The sequence below is a fragment of the Melopsittacus undulatus genome, chromosome 3 (genome assembly GCF_012275295.1).
Source record: "Melopsittacus undulatus isolate bMelUnd1 chromosome 3, bMelUnd1.mat.Z, whole genome shotgun sequence".
NCBI lineage: Eukaryota > Metazoa > Chordata > Aves > Psittaciformes > Psittaculidae > Melopsittacus > Melopsittacus undulatus.
In genome coordinates, this window is record NC_047529.1 from 88,362,921 (window position 1) to 88,381,917 (window position 18,997).

An 18,997-nucleotide genomic window follows, 5' to 3' on the forward strand; every position below is an offset into this window, starting at 1 on the left:
TGCTGCCTAGAAAATAACTGGTCAGGAGTCAGCAGTGCATCACTTCTCTGCAGAATAAGAGACTGTTTCTGATTTGAGCAGATAATTAGAGAAAAAAAAAACTTTAATTATTGGTCTGTAAGATTCATTTTGGCCAACAAATACAGTTACTATCTATCAGGATGGTCAGTTCAGCATTGCCTGTTAGTGTCTTAATCATATACTCAGTTGTAGTTGCATATTCTAGTAAAAAATTTAACTATCGCTTTCCCATAGTCACCTGCCTTCATCCAGCCAGCTCCTCTCTCAGTTAAAGATGTGGGTAAAGAGAAGACAGTAATACTGTTACTCATCCCTGTCGATGCCAGTTAACAAGTACCTAGCTAGAAACAGCACAGATAAATTCAACTATCTTGTAAGTAATATCTTAGAAGCTTACTTACTAAAAATTATTCTTAGGTGACCTATGATGCAAATGCTCTGCATTTGTCTTGATGTCCTTGGTTAGTCTCTCCTCCAAAATCTATTCAGTCTTTGAGGAGTATTGAGATCACAGTAACAAGTTTAAAGTCACCAAGTCTCTTATTTCTCTTTGAAAGTCTTTATTTTCTCAGCTTGATGTGTTACCTTGAACTTGGATTCACTTAGGTTCTTGTTATGGGGCTCCCAGTATTTATGGATTAGAAACAAAACTATATACTAAACTGCAAGACTTGATTTTTTTGTTTGTTTTTTGTTGTGTTTTTTTTTTTTAATGTCTTTGTCTCTGCCACAGGTATTGCAGTCTGTGTTGTCCTGACCTCGGACTCATGGAATGTGTTCTCTTATGAACCTCATTTGTGGCCTTGAAAATGAAAACAAAATCCTTGCCCTGACAGCTGAAGCGCACCTACATTATCATGAAGCTCTTTCCCCTGAAAACTACCCTGTCCTCACTTTTTCCTTCTTTCCCTTCATCCCCATTTTATGTTATAGAGCATTTTGGATTTTTCTGTGCAAAGCCCAGTTTTGTGTTAAGAGGTTAACACAAAGCTAAGGGATAAGGGTATAGCCAGAAGTACCTAATCCTACAATCCCACTGAACTGGGATAGATACAAACCCTCTTGAGTTCTGTTAAGTGCAAATTACAGTGCAAGCACCTATTTGCTTTCTGGGACAGATGGTGGGTGTAAAATAGTCAGCGATGGATATTTTTTAATTGGTACTGACAAAGGGGGTACCAAATATAAAATTGTAGGAATGTGAAATGGGCTTGATACTGTTAATGTTGTTGATATCATACTAGGTTTTAAACTCTTTTTTTTTTTTCCTTCCTGGCTGTTGGCTATCATCCCCTGAATCAATGGGAAGAAACTAAGTGAGCATTAGTTTCTTTCTAAAAGCAGCCATTTGTATTGTGTACTGAAGCAGAAAAATTTGATAACATTTTATGGGCAGATACAGCAGGTGGGTGAGTGAAGTGTTAAAACACAAACTGTGCCTTTTCTTTAGGTCTTTTGCGGAAAGGTTGACTCGGAAGGGGTCTGAGTATTGACCTGGAGCAGCTTGACATTGAGCAGTGCACTACCAATTGCTCTAACGTCAGCTTTGTTTCTAAGATAAAAGGGAGATGGGATTCTTTCGTTTTTAAGCTGAAATGGGCAGCTAAAGGGAAAATGCTTCAGCACAATATTTTAATCAGAAAAGGAGTGAGAAACAGGTATAACAAAAGCTGTTCAAAACTTTACTTTCAAGCTTTTAGTTCCTACTGAATCCTTTTAATCTACACTGTAACCTTTTCCTAACCTCCTCTTCTCTGCTACAGCATTTCATTTCTCTAATTGTATTCTGCCTCCTAGAATCCTTTGCTGCCACAAAAATGAATGTTTCTCTTACATCTTAATATAAATCCTACTGATACTTCACATTTTAACATCATGTCCGTAGTCATTATGAAGCTTCCTCTTTTTTTATTCTTTTGGGCTCTGCTGGGCAACATGTTTTCATTTTCCTGTTAAAGGTGCAGGTAGCCTGGAGCAGGGGTTCATTGTCCAAATTTTGCTGCTTAGTAAGCCAGGCTTTTTGCAGTTTTGCTCTGCCCTTTGTGCACAGGTCCATTCCCATGGGAGGAAAAGGTAAAGGTCTTCAGGTACTGAGTTCTCATCTACCTTATGTAAAATTGCTGATGGGGGTGACAGCCTTTTGAATTACCCTTGCTAAAAGACTGCTTGTATGAGTTCAATCCTTACTAGACTGCATGTTTGAAGTGAGAAGAGCCTGTGGGCTTTAGCAGCATCTCCTGCCACCAAAGCTATTTGATGTTGAGAGGCAAGGCCATGTGAAACCAGACTCTGCCTGTTCCTGCATTCATAGTGTCACATAAAGATGACAGCGTGATGGCCAGATGCCCCTGACTATGCTGCTCACCCACACCCGCTACAGCTGATGTTCCAGATCTGCTTGTGTGGGAGATGCAATATGTGAACAACTGTCACACCCACCACAACATCAAACTTAGCTTGAAAAAGCTGGAAGGAACGCAGCTCAACAAAATCTGAGGTTTGGATCCAATAGGAATAGTGCTTATCTATGGGTTTATTTATTCCCTGATTAATCAACCACCTTCTTCATTATGTTTAGATGAAGGCTGCACTTCCAGGCTGTCGGTGCTGCCCTGGCATGGAGTTTTGAGTAAGCGCTTTATTGGGATTGAGGTGTGAATACATCTGTGCTCCTGCTGCCTAGCAGAAGAGACTAGTGGAATTTTAGAGGCTAATGCACAATTCTTTTGGCTAATGGGCCCCATTCTTTGTGGCAAGCATTAAAGGAATATTATCCCTTATACTCCCTCATTGATATTGCCAGGGGGAGGTGGGTCACATGTGTCTGGCTCTTCCCTCACTCCAGGGAGGCTCTCTCCCTGGAACCCTGTATTACCCAGACATTGGTTCTAGAGGCAGGAGAATGTGGCCAAACCCAAGTGATAATATCTAAAGAAAACAAAATGTAATGTTTAAGCAGTTTTGGTGTGTCTGTTGCTTTTGTCTTTGAGACTTGCTGAACTTGCTGTTCTGCATACTGGTGGAGCTTGAATGCTTCCTAAAGAAAGGAGACATACAGATACATTTTAAATTTTGCTTTCTGTGACCACTGCTCCAGACAGCTGATGTAAGTTGCTTTGTCTTGCTTGTAAGCAAGCTTGTAAACTCAAGTTAAAAACTTAGAGTTATTTTTTTTTCCTAAGCAGAGTCTTTAAGCAACTCTTCTGCTCAGTCTTCAAGGACTCTATTGTATTTCTCACTACTCAGTCATTTGTAGTTATTCCTGGATTTTGTTTTCAGAGTGCATCACTTGACATTCTAATACACCTCCATGTCATTTGCTTGGAACAACCCTTATGCATGTTTCTTATGCATGATAAGAAACATGCATAATCTTACTTTCAGAAGCATGGGCTATGGTGTAGCGCTGCAGTGGTGCATAAGAATAATTTGATAACTTAGCTCAAGGCTAAGTATCTGCCTCAAAAGCGTTCTGCCGGACTGGGCCTAAGAGACCCTAGAATAAATTATAGTTGTCAGTTACCTCCCAGACAGTAGCTTTGAAAATTTCTAAAGAGATCCCTTTTGATGTTTATTGAAAGCACAAGCTGTTTGTTTTGACTGTAAGACATTGTTACATGGTGACTTTGTGTGACTGATTTCTCCCTAAACATAGCAGTTGTGTTTTAATGAACATTTTTATATACTCAGATCTGATACCAAAGTTACTACTGTTGTAAGTGGTAGAAACTAGTATGGAGACCCATGATCAAAGGAACAACCCATGTTCATTACTTTCAGTTTGCTTGCCAGTGTTTGAATTACCACTCAGAATCTACTGAGTGGTAGTTGCAAGGCCCTGAAGGGCAGACAGCAGGGCTGCAGGATAGACTACAGAGCATTTTTATAGTGAGAAGATACTTCCCTCCCTTCCTACTATGCATGTTGCAGCCTTAGTCTTCCTTATAGGATTAATAATTTGCATGGTTGACTGCACCATGAGTCTGTGCTCAGGGAAACTTCCTTCCACTAGAGAAAAACACAAGGCTGTTAAACCTCCTTTTCATTTGAGAGTGATGCAAATTAAAGCTCAAAAGTGAGTGTTAAAGGATGTTAATATAGTACATTATCCTTTGAATCCAGAGAAGTGTATAAGCACCTGCTTAAAGAAACATGTATGTGGTGCTACTTTAGTGATATAAGCACACAGTAGAGCAAGATGAAAACTATTATACCAATCCAAAAGTATCTCTGATACCACCACTCCCTTTTTCTTACAATAGCATTTTTCTGGGAGGACTAAGGGAAATTACTCCTTTTCAAAGCAATCTCGTTACACTGGTTTTATACCAGTATGGATATATATACCAGTACAGCTGAAGCTGAAAGGATTTGAGTGCAAATTCAGTGCTCTGCTAAAGTGAGGGTGAACTGTGTCTGCTCAGCTGTTTTAGACCTCAACACCCAAGGGCAGTGTTCTCCTAACATGCTTGATCATGCACCCCTACCATGTAGATTTTTTTTGAGCAGGTACCCCCAATCTATGTATTTGTATTTATAAGTTATATACGTGCAGCACTGTACTAGTATATTATGTAAATTATAAACCATGAAAAAATACAGGATGAGAAAAATGAAATAAATGCTATTTATTAATTTTATATTTGTTAACAGTATGAAAAAAAATTTTCTTCCAGCAGATTGTCTTGTGCAGTCCCTGGCATCCCACCTGGAAACCATTGTGCTAGGGCCTATGAACAGATCGTTATATGAAGCTCATATATGGGCGAGCGGGACTGTGGCCATCTTGTCCAGATTTGCCAGATTATTTCAGTCCAGACCCCAAAAGGGAATTTTGGTAAAGTGGTTGGGTGCTCTCTGACAGAGTACTGCCAGACCCAGATTTAGCTGTGATGAAAAGCAGTGTGTTCACCTGCTTTCTGTCTTCTTTCTCTTCCCCAAATAGATAACACTCTAATTTGCTGAGCAGGTTTGAGGTTTTGATCACACAAGGTTACGAAAATTCCAGGCTCAGCCTTGCTAATAATTCGAAGGTGGGATTTTTTTTTTGTTTGTTTTCTTTTTTTTTTCTGTCCACACTAAAACAACAATGGGGGTTATAGCACTTAGGACCTAGTAGAATCTGGCTCTAAGGACGGAATGTAATCAGTTCTTCGTGTGCAAGGGAAAATGCTACCTATTCACACTTAGTGGGGAAGAAAGGAGCTATATCAGAGATGATGGAAAAAGCTGATGGCATTGAACGAGATTTGCTTAATTTTATTTTATGAGGTGGTCAACATAAATAAGAAATTACTGGAGAGAAGTGTTGCTTAAATGAGAGACCTTTGCGAACACAGCAACAGGTGACTGAGGAAGTGGAAGGGTAATGCAAAAAAGTAGATCTGTCTATAATACAAAACCAGCATTAGCAGTTAAGTCTGGAAGGCTTAGGAAGCAAGAGACTCCCTGTGGAGATACATATTCTTGTTCCGTATTTGCCTTGCTATTCCTGCACACAGAGCCCAGAGAGTGGGGAGCAACTTAGCAATCAAAACCTGAGGCTCCTGGATACTCTTTTTTCCTGGGGGATTCTGCATTCAAAGAGCACTTAAGAACAAATCAGAAAACAAAAGCAGGCTTGGAAACAGATGGGCATTCCCGATGCAGGAACTGCAATGCTGTTAGCCTGACTGGAGCAGCAGCGATAGGCTGATCTCTCCTAGAGAGCAGCTTGACACTGGGGTTTCTGATGAATCAACATTGACTGAGGCAGTGTCTCAGTGAGGGCAGGAAGGGAAGCCCCAGCTTTCTAGAAAACTCAGTGATAAAGATGCAGAGATGCTTGGATGTCAGGAGCAATATGAGGAGGAAGCTTTGTCATGTGAGAGCAGTGACCTGCCTAAGTAACCCTCAGTGATTTGTTATTTAAGTGGAGGCTGTGAGGCATCTAGAGAATAGTTTCCCTTTTAGAAGATGCTGTGGTGCTGGATAAACACCAACATGCTCTACACAGATGTTGGCCACTCCCTTGCAGGGATTGTCCAGCATAAGAAAGGGATTTGCAACAGCAGCTCTATGTGAGTTGTTTCACATCTGCTATGAAAATAAATTGATTCTGGTGGGCTGGCTGGGCTATACAGAAGAATGCATTTCTGTCTTTGCTCACTTGCAGAAATATGTACGTCATTTTTTTGGTGTTTTGTTTTTAAGCCCACAGAATTTGGATCCATGCTTTTAAGATTTTGAATGTTTCTTACATTATGTTGAGAACAATTGGAAGTTTGTGTGTGGCATGCTCATAACTGTGGGTTGTAGGAAAAGGGGCAGGGACAACTTGAAACATTTTCATTTAACATTATGATGTCTTTAAAACAAGAAAAGTCTCCAGTGGCTTACCTCCTTCACCAGCAGTTGTGGCCTTTGATCTGTGCTCACTTGCTAATTAGGTATTCCTTGCCAGAAGGGGTTTAATGGAAAAATAGTGTATGAAAGTATGACTATAGATGCCAGCACAGTGTTAATTCACATCCGCCAGTGCTTAGGAGCAAGGGAAATTAAGTGGAACCAGGAGCCAGAGGGGGTTGGGACATAAGATTCTTTTTTAAGCAGCCACAGTGTGGCCAGGTACAGGTGCAGATCTTTATTCTGTGACTATCAACTGAATAACATACAGTTGGACACACTCCTAACCAGCACTGACCCCGCTGAGCATCCGTTTTATCTGTCAGCTAATCCTTGTCTCCAAACACGTATCCTTAGAAACAGCAGTTGTAGACTTGAAGAATTTGTACTAATATAAGCTTAATCTTGTCACTTCAGTGAAATGCCAAGAGAGCAGGAACCTTTGAAATATGGCAGTGTCTCAAAACTGGAGGAAGAAGGGTAGGGAGCAGTGTAGCTTAGGGTAGATCAGGGTCAGATAACAGCAAGGAATCAGGGAAATCTGGGAATGTGTAGGATTCAGCAAAGGGAAACAGGACATAGGTTCCAGTGCCAGCCTGAGACATGGATAAGCCAGAAGCATAGATGGTATGATTAACCTAAGATAGCAGAGCGTTATCAGTCACAGAGTAAAATATTCAGGAAAGCTGACTCCCAGTTCTTGCAGTCAGGAAATACTTGCTCTGGCTTGGTGGGTAGCCAGTTTGAAAGGGAAGCACCACTTCTGTCTTTGAGCAGCAGTCGAAATTCACAGCCCTTATTTAAATGGGAACTTTTCCAGTCACTTATTATGGACTAAATATACTCTATCATCATATCATGAAATTATAAGCCAGCCTGATGTGAAAACAGTAATTTACACCTTTCCCCTTTAAGAAAATCAGTCTGTAAGTAGGCAAGAGCATGCAGGATAGGGCTAGGGTTTACAGAGCAAAAAACGTACACAAACTTCTTTATTACTATGTTAGTAAAACAGTACCTTAAGCATTCTATTGACTCTCCCTATGGCCTCTAATCAGGCACAGGCTTTTAGTCCAGATAGGTTTTCCAAATCATGGAAGATTTAACTCTGGTATAATAATAGAAAGATCTGCTCTGAACCCTACTGTGAAGTCTGTGCACTTCTATAAGAGGAAGAATATAGCTAGGAAATGTGAAGCTCCAGTCAGTGAGGTCTCAAGCTATAAATGTCTTAGTCTGTGGTTACAGAATGGGAGGCTATTGTTTCTATTGTCACAATGCCCAGAAGCCTCTGTAGCAATCCTTAATGTGAAGTGCTCATTGCTTTGCAAACAGAAGGACATGCTTTGCAGTGGTTGTTCCCATGTCACTAATTTAAGTTTACCTTGCAGGTGCATTCTGTATAATTGTACCTGCAGACTCAAGATTAAATCCTACAAGGTCTTTCAGCTTTGGTTCATATGTTGGCAGCCTGCAAGAAGCATGGGGAAGATGACCTGCAAGCATAGCAGTGGTGTGATGGATTGCTACCAGTCAGCAGTGCCTGTCTATTGATCCTTGCCTGATCTCAGAGTACAGCATACTACGGGTGTGTTTGAGGGGATGGACAAAGCATCTCTCCTGAAAGGCTGTGGGAGAAGACACATGATGCTCTTGTTTGCAAACCTATTTCCATGGCCTATTTCCTGTTCCTCTTGCAACCCAGCAGCTGTGCAGCATGGTGCAGGCCATGGGGGGTGCTGAGCAATTACGCTTGGCTGCACAAGTAGCTGGGCAGAGGTTGCAGGAGTGGTTCTATGTTGCTGAGGATCACACTCTGACTTCATGCACTGTTTAGCTCCGAGTTGTGTTTCTGGCTTGCTCTGTACATACAACTCCCGGGAAGCCTTCCCTGGGGGTGCAGTGGTTTGTAAACACATTTGCATCACCCTGGAGTTAATACAGGCAGCACAAGTAATAAATCCACCTTTTTGCACAGATGACTGTTTTGGTTTTTACCACTTAATTGTTGATGAAATGCTCTGTTTTCTTAAAACTGGGAAGTTGTGGATTTGTGAAAGTTGTTAGGAAGTCTAAGCAGTTGGAGTGCCATGGAGTGCATCACGTATCCTGCATGTGGTAAGAGGATTAGGGATGTTGATATTCACAGTATAAAGAATTTATTGAGCTTTCCAGCCACAGGGCTATTTTGAGTTCAGACAGCCTGTGGTGCTGGTCATTTCTAAGGGCAGGCAGAGCAAGGGTGGAAAAAGGCAGTCTAACAACAGGGGCAGGAGAAAAAGAGCAAAAAGAAAACAAAGTGCACAGAGTGATACTGTGCATGTCTAAAGGAGCCCTGTCCCTAGCATGGACTGCAAATACATGACCTCTGCTTGCATCTTAGGTGTCCTGAGGAAATATGTAGGCTTTCATCAGCCCCTAAGCCTAATGCATCAGTGAGGAACATGTGGCTTGTAACTGCTTGTCCCAAGGTTTTTGAGGGTGTTGGAGAAGAACATGGAAAATATAAAGTGAATAAATGGTAAGTTTAAAAGCAGCTGTGAAAATGCAGATGTGTTAACAATCTTCTCTGATAAAGGTGATGTAGCCTTCAAGTGATGGTGCCTATGACTGAAGTGTTGATTATTATGATCTGTAAAATGATGAGATGTCCTTTGCCTCTTAGTCTGGGGCGATGACAGCAGAGAAACCTTGTTTTACTGGGCAGTTTCTGAAGCTCACCTGGAAATCCATGTGCATGCTTTCTTACAGAAACCTCCCATGGAGCTCCTGGCACCAGCCTCCTTGGGTAGATTCTGGGTTTTGAGCTCTTGTAGCTGGGCTGCAGGAAGAACACCCTGCTTATCATCCTCTCCCAAGTGGATGCAGCAGTAGGTGCTTAGTTCTGTTCAGGGGAAGTAGCACTGAATGAGGACTTTGACTACGTGCTTAACCCTAGCAACTGTTCTCTGTGTTCTCCAGGAAGAGGCTGTAGCTGTTAGGAAGCAATTGCAGAGATCACTACCATAGCTACATGTTAGCACATGTGGGATGGATATGAATCATTAGGAGGTTCTGTACTGAAATGAATGTTCTGGCATGAAAAGGTTGTCTGTAATGCTTTACTGAACTGTCTGGATTTCCAATTAATATATTATTTCTTTTGGTTACTTAAAAAAAATAATTTTGAACAAAGCAGAAAACCATTTCTTCAGAGACTTGCTGAAAAATAAGAGGTTCAGTTTTCAGTGGCATATGTGTGTGTGCTGCATATAAATGCAGGAGTTGATGTGGAGGCTTTCAGGATCTCATTAGTTGGGTCACTTGCATATTGACTTTTATTTACAAAAGACAAATTAGATGTCCTGATGATTTGCCTGGGAAATATACTAGACTGTTTTCCCTTCTTCAAACACAAAATCATAAAATTATAGAATGATTTGGGCTGGAAGGGAGCAGGGTCCTGACATCAAATACTGCTAATGCTTGTACAGGAGGATATTTATTTTAAATTGCTGGTGAGGAGTAAATTGCATGCAGATAATTGTGTTTGTGAGTAGAGTGCACTAGAACAGATAAGGAGCCTGGGAGAGAAAGATGTGATGGTAGATCGCATCTGCAAGTTTCCAGTGCAGAGCGGATCCCCCTATGGGACCATCCCAAAGCAGCCCTCTGGGATTATTTACAAAGGTCACCCTGCTGGAATGGAAGTTGCACTGACGTGAAACTATCCAGGCTGCTTTGTAGATTTATTTCATTAATGTGCACAGCTGTACCTGCAGCCAGACATGAAACTGCTCCTACCCAGAACTGTATTACAGATGATATATAGAATCATAGAATAGTTAGGGTTGGAAAGGACCTTAAGATCATCTAGTTCCAACCCCCCTACCATGGGCAGGGACACCTCACACTAAACCATGTCACCCAAGACAATGTCCAGTCTGGCCTTGAGCACCACCAGGGATGGAGCATTCACAACCTCCCTGGGCAACCCATTCCAGTGCCTCACCACACTAACAGTAAAGAATTTCTTCCTTATATCCAGTCTAAACTTCCCCTGTTTAAGTTTCAACCTGTTACCCCTTGTCCTATCACTACAGTCCCTAATGAATAGTCCATCCCCAGCATCCCTGTAGGCCCCCTTCAGATACTGGAAGGCTGCTATGAGGTCTCCATGCAGGCTTCTCTTCTCCAGGCTGAACAGCCCCAACTTTCTCAGCCTGTCTTCATACAGAAGGTGCTCCAGCCCCTGTTCATCCTCGTGGCCTCCTCTGCACTTGTTCCAACAGTTCCATGTCCTTTTTATGTTGAGGACACTAGAACTGTGCATGAAAATGACATATGAAGCCAGCATGTTGACAATTGTTTCTAACCTGCTAGATATACTCAAGTGTCAACTGAATGGCCAGCAGCAGCCAGTTAGCTTTGGTGGCTGAGCATAGTAGAATGTTAATAGAAAACTGCAGTGGCAGAAGCAAGTGCAATGGGCTGCTGCAGCAGGAGTTCCCCTCATGAGGCACAAGCATGTTCAGTCCCATAGTCAAATGAATAATGTGCAAAGCATTATGTAAGTTGACATGGTACAGTGCCAGCCTTGACTCTGCTGCTTTCAGGTGTTTGGATTGTTAAAATTATTTTGACTGTAAGACCTTGTATTTGGGAAGGTTCTTGTGGATGTTGATAATGGTGATTCATAGGCTGTAAGATCTCACCAGAACAATGAAGGAAGTGTATAATGAAAGGTGTCAGCCTTACCTGCAGTGGGATTTTTACTTTTTCTCCTTCACTTGCCACAGCTTGAAGACTTTGTAGCTTTCAAACATGATGGTAAACACAAAGAAATAACCTCCTAAATGGGTTTTGACTGTAGCTTAAATCTACAGCAAACCACGCTTCCTTGGAAGACTGGTACAACATCTGTTGCATTCTCATTCTCAGACCAGTGCTATTGGTGGCACAGCATACAATTGGTTAATGAGAATGGTGTAAGGTCTGCCTGCTTCATCCCCTGAAAATGTCCAGAAATGTAACTATTTTCTTACACTGTTACCATGTATGGTGACCTGGTGAGTGTTAGCCAAAATTCTCTACCCCTGGCTTTCCAGTCTTGGGTTTGGTGTCCTGCTGAAGTTCTTCACATTTTCCAGGCTGAACTGCCAGCGTGGTGCACAGCAGCATGAGACAGAAGGAATGAGCAGGGTGCCTTGGCTATCATCCTGGGCCTTGGGAGGCCACTGTCACATTGACTGGGAAGGCTGTCTTGTGTTGTGTAGGAACAGGTACATTACTTATCCCTGACCTATTCCAGGAGAGCATGCTAGACTTGTCTCTCAAGGGTTTTACTGTAATGCTGAAGAAAGTTAGGTGAGTATCTGGATCCAGTACACAGCAGTGAAAACAGCTGAATTGGAGGAAGTTCCTTAGTTTACTAAACACTTTGCTAAATTTTACCGTTTAGTTTAAATTTTACTGTTTAGTTTACTAGATAAGTTCTTTATTTAACTTGTCATAACTGAACACTGTCTGGTGTAGAGACCAGGGGTTCTTTTGACCAGAGTCAACACAGAGCAGCTGTGTGCTGGTTTTCAGTCCTTTTCCATTTGTCCTTGGATTGCTTTTGGACTCAGCTGTTATTCTCTCTAAGGATAGAAGTCAGACTGCAATGTGTGGATCACTATTGTTGAGGCTGTGAGGAGTATAATCCTTTTTAATGCTGGTGAGGGAAGAGAAAGCACCATTCCATGGAAGCTGTCTGCAACCATTTTTGTGACTACAGTTATTATGTGCAGATGTTGGAGGCATTGTCAAAGGCTTACTTATAGGGGTTGGAAAAGTGCAGTCAAATTACACTTTGCTAAACAGCTTGGAATAAACTTCAATGAAACCAACTGCAGAGCAAGAGTGTGTGCTGCTGAGTGCCCAGGCGAGGGTGCAAAGTAAACTTCTGGGGGAAAGTGACCTACTAGGAACTTACCTAGAAGTATGGACTGCTGAGAGAGCCCTTAACAGTCTGAGAACCATCTTTAGAAGGACTGGGTCCAATTTCTTCTTTCTTGCATAAGAAACCTAATATCATGTCTGGGAGTTGTTGCTTTTTTTATTGTATCCTCTTAGTTTAGCTCTGAGCTTCAAGTAACTCTACAGTATGGATCATGTTTTGATCATCTATATAGAATTTTTGTACTAGACAGTCCAAAAGGAAGATAAGATTCATCTACCAAAGTAAGAAATGCAAACATCTACTTGCCTAAAATATTGGTCAGAACCACAGCTGGTACGTTTGACTTAACAAACTAGACTTGTCCCTGAAGCTTTGCTGTTTTTACTGAAGGTTAACAAAACATATGCAACATAATATGATAAGAATTTGATGAGAAATTTAACATGAGCCAGCTTCAGTGTGCACTCACAGCCCAGAAAGCCAACCATATCCTGGGCTGCATCAAAAGGAGCATGACCAGCAGGTCAAAGGAGGTGATCCTGCCCCTCTACTCTGCTCTCGTGAGACCTCACTTGGAGTATTGTGTGCAGTTCTGGTGCCCTCAACATAAAAAGGACATGGAACTGTTGGAACAAGTGCAGAGGAGGCCACGAGGATGATCAGGGGACTGGAGCACCTCCCATATAAAGACAGGCTGAGAAAGTTGGGGCTGTTCAGCCTGGAGAAGAGAAGGCTGCGTGGAGACCTCTTAGCAGCCTTCCACTATCTGAAGGTGGGCTACAGGGATGCTGGAGAAGGACTATTCATTAGGGACTGTAGTGATAGGACAAGGGGTAATGGGTTAAAATTTAAACAGGGAAAGTTTAGATTGGATATAAGGAAGAAATTCTTTATTGTGAGGATGGTGAGGCTCTGGAATGGGTTGCCCAAAGAAGTGGTAAATGCTCCATCCCTGGTGGTGTTCAAGGCCAGTCTGGACGAAGCCTTGCGTGACATGCTTTAGTGTGAGGTGTCCCTGCACATGGCAGGAAGTTGGAAGTCAATCTTAAGGTCCTTTCACAGAATCCCAGAATCCCAAGGGTTGGAAGGGACCTCGAAAGATCATCTAGTCCAATCCCCCTGCAAGAGCAGGGTAACCTAGAGTACATCACACAGGAACTTGTCTGGGTGGGCCTTGAGTATCTCCAATGTAGGAGACTCCACAACCCCCCTGGGCAACCTGTTCCAGTGCTCTGTCACTCTTACAGTAAAGAAGTTCTTCCTAATGTTAATGTGGAACCTCCTATGCTCCAGTTTACACCCATTGCCCCTTGTCCTATGACTGGATATCACTGAAAAAAGCCTAGCTCCATCATCCTGACACCCACCCTTTACATATCTGTAAACACTGATGAGGTCACCCCTCAGTCTCCTCATCTCCAAGCTAAAGAGACCCAGCTCCCTCAGCCTCTCCTCATAAGGGAGGTGTTCCACTCCCTTCATCATCTCTGTGGCTCTGCGCTGGACTCTTTCAAGCACTTCCCTGTCCTTCTTGAACTGAGGGGCCCAGAACTGGATGCAATATTCCAGATGCGGCCTCACCAAGGCAGAGTAGAGGGGGAGGAGAACCTCTCTTGCCCTACTAACCACACCCTTTCTAATGCACCCTAGGATGCCATTTGCTTTCTTGGCCACAAAGGCACATTGCTGTTCATCCTTAACTATTTTATGATTCTATAATATCCTACATTAAAGACTTGGGGATTTGCTTGCCAGTTCCTACAGGAGAGTTGTGTCTGAAACAGTCTGGAATAAAACAGAAGACAACTATTATGTGCACTTGATTCAAGCTGTAAAGGCTTGTCATAAGACCGTCAAACTGGCTATGGTTTGAGAATGCACATTTCTTCCAGGTCATTACAAATAGAGCTGATTTTCTGGCAAGCCAGATAAGCTCCAGTGCTTCTAAAGCTTATGTGAGAGAACTTGGTGTGAAACAGAATTCTGAAAATCCTCACTTGGGAAATATTAAAACATGGGGTTTTGATTTTGTTGCTATTTTTTGAGCTGTTTGTATTGGTCTCTATTCATTGTGAAAGATGAAAAATGATTTAAACTTCCTGTCATTTTTCATCAATTGACACTTTCCATCGTGATTTTTTTTGATGAATGTGTATTTTCTGACAAAAATCTTCCATTAGCATAATCATACCTGTCAGAAAGGTAACTTCTCAGGAATATAAACCAGTCTACAATTGCTTGGATTTTGGAAGAAGGAATTAATTGGGTTTTCAGACCCTGGTCTTTGACAGCTGTGTCATATGTCAAAGTAGAAAATACTTCCCAATTGCCAAAAACCCAACAGGTTCTGGGTAGATTTTTCTTGGGTGTCAGTAGATTTTTCTTGGGTGTCAGTATATAACACACATAAATGTGCTATCCTCGTGTGTGACTACAGATTGTACAAAGAGGACAATAAAATGACTTCTGAATCCTTAAACTGATGCTTCTACCATTCCTGTGCCTGGTTCAGGAATATTGGGTTCTGCTCAGTTGCTGATGAAGTTAAATTAATTTCAAAATCAAACATTGTTTAGCTTTGTAAAAGGTTTGCTTTCAAACCATGCAATTTAGATTGGCAGACATATGGTAATAACTGGGCCTACCAACATAACGATATTTTATGTCATGAACCGTGGTTACACTTTGAATGGGAGCACTAGGCCTTTGCACAGCAGAGTGAAAGGAGAAATTTCTTCCACTGCATTTTGTGCTTACACATCTGATTTATCCTGCCCAAATGACAATGCATCTGACCTCCTTAAGATTTGTATGTTATGTTGGAAACACCAAGATTACAGTAGGTTTTGAAACTTTCCATCTTTATTCTGAGTCTGTAAACTCTGAGCTACTAAGAAACGGTTTGGTAATCAGAACAGGAGAAATGGAAAAGGATAAATTAACTTACTGAAAATGTGCTCAAATTACTTAGTCCTGCAGAATCAGTTAAGTAAGGAAAAAGCAGTTAATTGACTTGGACTTCTTAGCTTTTTCCTAATGTGCTGTTCAGTAAGGAAGGCTAGAAACAGTGGTGGGATTGGAGCAGGGGGAAGAATGTGGCTGGTGGGAACACATCCAAGAAAGAAGACCAGAGATTTTAGGAGGATATGCAGGATCTGCTTGAAGGATGGTCACAGGGAAGTTTTATGTGAATTTTTTCTTAATCTTTCTGTTTTTTTCTGCAATGTGGATGTTTGCTGAGACATTGAATGTGCAGCCTGCTCTCTCACTAGGCTGCTGCAGTTTGCTGAGCCGAATTGAGCCAAAATGGGCTCTGCAATGCGCTCAGTCTGAGGGCGAGGTGCCAGCCTCCGTTCCACAATCCTCTCTCCAGTATGGAAACACAAATGTCTTTTCCTGCTTAGCTTCTTCATTTATTTTGAGTCTCTTATTACAGTTTAAATAGCTGTGGTCCTTGGGAAGATGTTCCTTCTGAGTGCGAAACAGAAAATGGAACCAACCTGGTCAAAACAGTATCTAGTGGCAGTAGCGACTTACAAGATAATTGATGATGAGTGCCTGTGTAAGTTTTTTTGCTGGTGAGAAGGAATGAGCATTTGTGTGTGCCTGTTTTATCATAATTGAGGAAGTTTGTGTATTTTCCATGTTCTGCAAGGTCACTGAAATTCAAAGTGCTAGTTGCTGGTTTGTGTGCTGCCCAGGCATTCAGCAGAGCTCTGTCCTTGCCTGGGCATGCACAGAACCCTGGCTCTAGCTGCATGTTTGGAAACTCTGAGAGTACTTTTGTGCTCTGACTCTATAATTTATATTGAGAGGCTAATTGATTTTTAAAGTAAAAAAAGAAAACTGCCTATATAAATAAATATATTCTCCATGCACACACTTTAGGGCAGAGGAGAGAGAAATACCTGAATTTTACGTGCACTCATGGTTATATTCAGCAGAAGACTAGACAAAGCCGCTATTTTATTTGACTGAATAAAGCTTTGACAGGTAAGCAGCTCATGTATAGAACAATGAACCCTCTACGTATCAGTGTTTTCTGAGTAAGTGCCATTTAAGTCCTTAAAAAGTACAAATTCACTATTGAAGTTTCTTATGCAGTTGTCTCTATATATGGGATATATCTGTATACTTAGTTATATTTAAATAATTTATTTTAGGCTGATCATTATGCAAAACCCAATTCATGCAAAAATTAGTTCTCTTCCTACAGAAATTCAGTGTCACTCTTGTTTTATTGTGTGTTAGTAAATTATGAATCAGTTGTGCTCACTTTGCCAATTGAGGCTGGTTTTAAGACATTGAGATTATACAGGGGCTTTCAGAATTATATTTAGTCAACAATTAAGTTGACGTTTGAGTCAGAAAGTGATTCAGCTCACTTTTTTAGAGCTGTGTGGGTTCTGCATGGCCGATGGGATACAAATCTTACATTTATTTCAGGAAGGAGAGCAGATAAGGGGATTGTGTGTGGCTGCAGCAGGACTGCTGGGTAAGTAAGAATTGTCCTGTCCAGTATACCTGCCAGTTTTCCATAATCCCTTTTCAAGGTAAACCTGTGCAGCTACTGAAAATTGAATTACATCAAAGGCTCCTTTTTGTGCCTCTGACTGCTCTTGACTTCCTAAAGATGGAGTCCAGCATGTATCTATTGTCCATATCCACCTGTCTCAAAACCAATATATTTCATTTCGTAAGTCTTAATGCTTTATGAATGCATCATGTTTGCTGTAGGCAAGATTTAAAATCTTATCCTTACTCCAAGCTTCTGCTTCTAAAGGCAAGAATCTGAGAACTACCTCTATGCTCTACCTGGAAGGTTGCCTGGGCACTGGAGTTGAATTAAACATCTACTCTAGACTTCATGTGTAACTAGGAATGCAGTCTGTGCTGTGTGTTCTGAGAAAGCTGTCTCTACTGTAGAATGTCAAAACTTATAAGGAAGAAGGAAATTATGTACTGTAAGTTATTCATATAGTATTCATAGAGCATTTTATAACAGTCTGATGAGTGCTAGCAGAATATAAATCTCCTGATCAAAAGAAGAGAACTCTTTGTTAAGATGCTTTATTATTGCAATAGCAGTTAAGTTTAAGTAAGGATATCTATTCTAGCCCCATGATTTTCACTCGATAATGAAATTTTCTCATTTAAAATGACATTTTCTGCTCTGTCCTTACCGGAAAATGGTTTGTGTAGGGATCTCTACTCTGGTCTTGCTATATAGAGCAGTGTGCTTTCAACTGAACTGTTTCACTCCCAGTTTCTTTATCTCTCAAGTTAGAATTAGGAAGTAACCTCTAAATATATGTTTCCCTACTGCACTGTTTGCTTTTTTGGCATTCTTTGCAGTCTGAAGGTTCACTGTTTCAATATCTTGGTGCTATTTTTGCTTTCCTTCTAATAGTTGAGTCCACCAGAGCTCACCCAAACATTAAGGTTTAAAAGCAAGTCCAACCACAGTATTAGTGTAGTTTCATGCAAAATTTCTGTATGCTATAGTTGCTGCTGCAAGTAAGGATGTGAACTGAATTACAGGGGTCCTGGGGAATGTGACCTGACCAACACAGTAGTGGATCTTTGCAGAGCCAGGTTGTAGAATGGCAAATCTCATGCTCTGATTCAGGTGGGAGAGCTGACACCGAGATTCTGGCAGCCACATAGTGCAAGGAAGATTCACTCTTCTTGGGCAGAAGTTCAAATGAGAAGCTGTGTGCTTGCCTGCATTTGATCAGGAAGAGTGCTTTTCAGACAGTCCCAAGGCTGAAGGCACAGTGATTTTTTGATCCACCTTTTCGTTTGGGGTTATAATCATGACACTGTGTTTTGCACATGGATATAGAATTGCTGTTTAGCACTGCCCTGTCCATTGGGTTTGTCCATGCTGCCCTTCTCAGGTGTATTGATTTTTACTCCTTCCATGGGAGAACAGAGGATATGTCTCCCATTCCCTTTCCTAAGGAATAGTTGAAACTGCAGAGAAGGTGCAAGATCAGTGGAAAGCTAGAGTAATGACAGCACGGGACTGCAAGTTTTGTTATATTATGAGAGGAAGAGGACCAGTGTATGCATTGTAATGCTAAAATTATTTCCTGTGATGTGGGACAGTGACATGAGCCACTTGGTGTCTTTGACTTGTTCTGGGACCGTGCTCTCTTGGGGAGGTCAGAGTGCAAGATCAGGCTCCAGTGTGGTGGCAGACACAAAGAACTCAAAAGCACATAGGCATGATCTGCACGGTTCTGTGAGTGAAGAGAAGCAGATTTGAAAGTCACAGGATTAATGACAATGAACTGGTCAGGAACTAGAGATGCAAAAGAAAATGTGGGATCAGGTTCTAGTGCCCAGGAACCATGTCAGCTGGGATGGGGGCAGTAACCTCTCTCTGGAGGGCTCAGACACCTTTCTTCTGGGCTGTTTTAAGGAAGGTGCTGTTCTGACATGCATATGTACAAATAAAAAGCTATCCCCCAAAAAAGGCCAGAACAGCTGCTGAGTGTACAGATGGTGTGCAAGTGGGAAAATTAAATGCATGCTACCTCACAGACCTGCATGCTACAAACTGAGTGAGCAGAGCAGAGGAACAAACTGTTCAGTGTGTTGTATTTCTGTCATTTAGGAGGAAGACAGAGAATAAGGAGGGGGAGGGGGGGGAAGAATTTCCTG

At 41.6% G+C, this 18,997-nt stretch overlaps 1 protein-coding gene across 1 annotated transcript in view; it reads left to right on the forward strand.

Moving 5' to 3' along the window:
- Positions 1 to 18,997, forward strand: part of PGBD5 (piggyBac transposable element derived 5) — a 63,126-nt gene that overhangs the window by 10,565 nt on the left and 33,564 nt on the right. The gene's annotated exons all lie outside the window — the stretch shown is intronic.